We start from the raw sequence: 5,299 nt of genomic DNA, 5'->3' as shown, positions 1-5,299 counted from the left end.
TGGCAAATAACAATTACTAAACTTGAGCTTCCTTTCTACAACAGATACATCTTAAGTCAACAACTTCTCAAGTTATACTGATGATAGACACACACCATAGCCGCTGCACCATGGCACAACTGAAAACATAACCATCTTGGCAAAGGTGAAAAATGGAAGTGAATAAAAGGGAAAAAATAGCCCAACACAGTGATGTAAGGAGATTTTCTCACCCTGATTGATAACGTTATGTTTACATGAGTGTTTACTTAACATACATGTCTGATTAAGGCTGTTTGTTTCCGTAACATACATACGGCTAGTGTCCTCAAAATCAGGTCTTACCCTGAAATGCATGGCATTTGTAAACTTTATTCATTAATTATGCAAATAAGCACCTGATTAATATATGATTAATATATGATTATATGAACCTACACCACTTACTCCGAGACCTATCAACCACTTAGAAATCATGAACCTGGAATTTGCAGAAAATTTGACCTCAAACTTGACCTTCCTTTTTGCCGCCCCTACACATCTACCAAATACAAAATGTATAATGGACATCCATCCACAACATCTCGAGTTACATGTATGCTGTCCACAGCCAAACGCACTTACATCAAAACTCGCTGCAGTACCGTAAGAAAACGCCAGGTAAATCGTTTTCGAACTTGGTCTTCCTTTCCACAACCGCTACACACCTAACAAAAATCACAAAGTTCCATCGACAATTTCTCGAGTTATTTGCTGTTGACCTACATATAGACCCATCATCCTATGGGATAACCGAAAACATAACCTTGGCGAAGGGAATAAGCGACTCCGTCAGTCATGTTTCTGCTGCTATTTTCGGGATGTGACTGCAGAATCCGACAACATAGAAATCTGGTTGGCATGGCCTAAGACAAAACAGAACACATGTGCGCCACCTATGGATTTACCTCAGTACTGCTGACCGTGTCCACGGATATCCAAGGGAGTCATATATGTTTGAAACCATCCCCGTAAAATCCCCTGGGCGGGCGAGCAGCACTCTTAACGCCATGATAGAGGTAGAGGGGAGCACCCGAAGGTAAGGCTCCCAGGCTACGTAAAACACTGAGCCGAACCCTCTGTTCTTCATTTTGTACTTGGAGATTTTTTTTAAAGGCGAGCCAAGGCCCGACCTCTGCTTGGAGATTAATGTTTCCCATGTGCTGACGGCCCTACCTTTGGACCTCTGCCATACAATCAAGGGGAAGCCCAGATTTCAACGTTTGAGCGCCTCATGTCTTTTCACCCAGGTGTCAACGAGAATCTGGACTTTATTTCCCCCAGACCACCACGTGTCAAAGATCGTGGCACAAATCGACTCTGCTCCAGAATTAGTTAAATCTGTTTGGGCGATGTTGGTTTGTTGCCCTTTCTTTGACTCTTCGTTGTACTAATCACAGATCATACACAACGCTGCCTTGACGGCCCGTCAATCCAGCCTTCAGATGCAGGTTTTTCGTTACATTTCGTGAGGCATGAAACAATGTCTTGAATATTACAAATTGAGGAAATGAGTTAGAGAGACGATCCGATAATGTTTCTTACCAGAAATGACTGGTACGAGCCCGTTCATTTTGTCAATCGTCGTACGATAGGGTTACGACAGCAAGTTGGGGGCATGAGGCAGTCGTAGATATGTCGTACAATGTCGTAAGCTCTTGTCAGAGTTCGTTTTCAGCTATTTCACCAGGGGTACTCTCACACTTGTAGCTTGACCGACAGTTGAAATCCTATGATAAAACAAGCTGCTCAGGGCACCTGTTCCTGTGGATGGTTACAGGTTGTTTCGCAACAATACCAGTTCGCAACAGCCAGTTCGCAACAAGGCAAGTCTTTTCGCAACAAGGTATAGGTCTTTTCGCAACAAAGTACAAGTCCTTTCGCAACATTTGAATGCTATCAATCTTGATAGCCTAATAGTATTAGAAATCGTATTATTAAGGTAAAAATCTTACTGGGTGCGAAAGACAACCCCGGCGGCATAGGAACATGGTGCCGCATGGACCATGGGACCGTATGGACCTGACAGCCCGATGATTTTCATACGCCGGGCGGTACAGTTTTATACACGGCGTGCACAGGGACCATAGGGCTTGGGATTAAAAATATATATATATTTATTTCAATGCGCGGATCTGCTAAACGTATGGATTGTGGTACCCGACCATTTACCAGATGAGAGCCCGATGATATTTGCATACGCCGGGCGGCGCCCGAGTTTCGGTGGCGCACGGGTGTTAGTCCGCCGCCGGCCTGGGTCAACTTCGTCTGGCGGGGAATTTCGCTGCGAATTTTAGTGCCGTAGGTGTTTAATTATGTTAGAAGTACGATTTCTAATGCTATTAGGCTATCAAGATTGATAACATCCAAATGTTGCGAAACGACTTGTACTTTGTTGCGAAAAGACTTGCCTTGTTGCGAACTGGCTGTTGCGAACTGGTATTGTTGCGAAACAACCTGTTACCCTGTGGATACATCACACGCTACCTACCACCCGAAAATCAAGACCATAGCATGTCCAGGTCAAAAGATACAAAGAACGGAACTTCTACTGCAGTACCAAGGCCACCAACCGGGGATGGGGGGGGGGGGGTCAAATCGACCTTGACCTCCGTCTTCCCAACACCTACCCACATACCGAATATCATTGTAATGGTAATCCATTCAGAGGTAATAATCTTACTGCCCAAATCCGGAAACACAGACAGACACACAGACACACCCAAAACTATGTCTCCATTTTTCATGGTGATAACAAAAGAAAACGTCTGCTGAACTTGATCACTCCTGACCGACGCTATGAACGACTCCGACAGCAGATCCAATATCTAAATCTGTTTTTTCCCCGGAAGTCTCCAGATGATATCAGGGGTGACGGGATAAGTCTGTCCAGCTGTTGGCCTTCCCGCCGGGGGTTCCACCACTTGGCGGCGAGCCTCACAATTAAACCCGTCAGATTGCGCTAATATCGGCCAGGAATTTGGTCGACTTTCTCCCTAAGAGATCGTGCATGCCCCTTTTCTGTGTAGCGTATTTTGATTGTACGTAAATCGTAGAAAACGCCGTCATATTCACATAATTCGAAGCGATGGGAACAAACTTTGTGTAATTGCCTTCAGTTCAGCGTAACACTAAAAATTTTAGCGTAAAGCGTTATCGAGACTCCCATGCAGACCCTCCTCTAATAATGACACACTTCTTACCCACCAGACCAAACTGTTTAAGTGATTTAACATGTCAACTTGTACGCAGGGAAAACTCCGTGTGCACAAATAAGCTCCGCGTAGTTTCGTCGGTGGGGTCAAGAACCTCATTGGTGTCATCAAGGGATTAACAATTTATAACATTACTGGTCAACTCTTTGAGAACATGTGGTTGAAAATGGAACCACCAGGGAACAATAGAAATTCAACATGTGCGAGCAAACGCAGTATATTTCACTAGCCCATCCCTGCCCAAGCAAAAATAGACATCGGAAAAAATCACTCCTGGACCAGAGCAGAAAGGGATTATTCCAATACCCCTTCTGATCACCACGATCACCCCGGCCCGGACCGTAGAAATGTGGGCGTCAAATGAAAGCACCCAAAGTTACCCCTTCAAAATGGATTGTTCTGAAATACCCCGGTACGAAAGCTACCCATAACAAACCCTGATTATTATCCCGCTAGCTTCGGTTAAGGTTTAGACAGGACGTTAAATGGAAGTCCCATGCATGAGGACAACCACAATCTGAGCGCGTAAAAGAACCCACCACACTTACCGAAAATATAAGCGTGAGTAGATGTGAGTGGATCAATTAAATCTGTCGGATATGCAGCTTGTACTGTTCAATATAAACCTGGATTATTACGTCATGATAAGGTTTACCAGTTATGAAATGCAAACAAAGAAACTGCGTTTTATTTTGAGTGCTACTACTCGACCATTTTCCTGACTGTGTCATAGTTTGTGCTGTTTAACAGGCCTTTATCAACCTTTGACATTGTAATTTGTGATGTAAATTCTTAAGTTTGTGTAATTCTGTGATTTTAGGCCCTGTAGCAACCCTCTATGGTACTGTAGCAAAACCTCCGTTACATTGTTTTGACATTCCGGGAAACTGATTGGAACTGCAAAATCCCAAACCAACAAAGACTGTCTGTCTGTCTGTCTGTCTACCTTCCTACCTGTCTGTCTGTCCCACTATCCGTCTGTCTCTCTCTGTGCCTTTCTCTATGTCTGTCTGTCTGTCTGTCTGTCTACCTTCCTACCTGTCTGTCTGCCTACCCCTACCCCTCTGTCTGTCTGTCTGTCTGTCTGTCGGTCTCTCTCTCTGTCTGTCTGTATCTTTGCCTGTCCGTCTGTCTGTCTGTCTACCTATCTACCTGTCTGCCTACCCATACCTCTCTGTCTGTCTGTCTGTCTGTCTGACTGTGTCTCTGTCTGTCTATCTGACTATCCGCCTGTCTCTGTCTGTCTGACTATAGCTATGTCTGTCTGTCTGTCTGTCTACCTTCCTACCTGTCTGTTTGCCTGCCCCTACCTCTCTGTCTGTCTGTCTGACTGTCTCTCTGTCTGTCTATCTCACTATCCGCCTGTCTCTATCTGTCTGACTATCTCTATGTCTGTCTGTCTGTCTGTCTGTCTGACTATCTGTTTGTCTGCCTGTCTGTCTTTCTGGCTGACAGTGTCTCTGGTTCTCTCTCTGTCGCTCTGACTGTCTGTCTGTCTGTCTACCTGCCTGTCTGTCTGACTGACTTACTGTCTATCTGTTGGTCTGTCTGTCTCTGTCAGTATCTGCCTGTCTATCTGTCTCTCTACCTACCTACCTGTATGTCTGCTTGCCTACCTCTATGTCTGTCTGTCTGACGATCTGACTGCCTGTTTGTCTGTCCGTGTCTGTTTGTCTGCTTGCCTGCCTTCCGTCCTGTGCGTCTGTCTCTCTGTCTGTCTCCCTGTCTGCCTCTCCGTCTGTCTCTCTGTCTGCCTTTCATGTCTGTCTCTCTGTCTATCTTTTTGCCTGCCTGCCTGTCTTTCTGTTTGTCTCTCTATCTGTCCGGCTGTTTGTAGACTGTCCATCTCTCTGTCTATGTGTCTTATATCTGTCTCTCTCCCTGTTTCTCTGTCTCTTTGCTAGTCTGTCAGTCATTCGGTGTGCCAATCTGTATGTCTGCCTTGCTGGCTTGCTTGTTTGCTGGTTTGTCTGTCGGTCTGTTCGGTTCTGTGCGTCTGTCTGTCTGGCTAGCTATCGTTCTCTCTCCCTGTTTGTCTCCATGCCCGTCTGTCTGTCTGTCTGTCT

This window comes from Branchiostoma floridae, chromosome 5 (assembly GCF_000003815.2).
Source record: "Branchiostoma floridae strain S238N-H82 chromosome 5, Bfl_VNyyK, whole genome shotgun sequence".
NCBI classification, from domain to species: Eukaryota; Metazoa; Chordata; class Leptocardii; order Amphioxiformes; family Branchiostomatidae; genus Branchiostoma; species Branchiostoma floridae.
The sequence above is the reverse complement of the archived record's forward strand: the minus strand, read 5'-3'. Positions refer to the sequence as shown.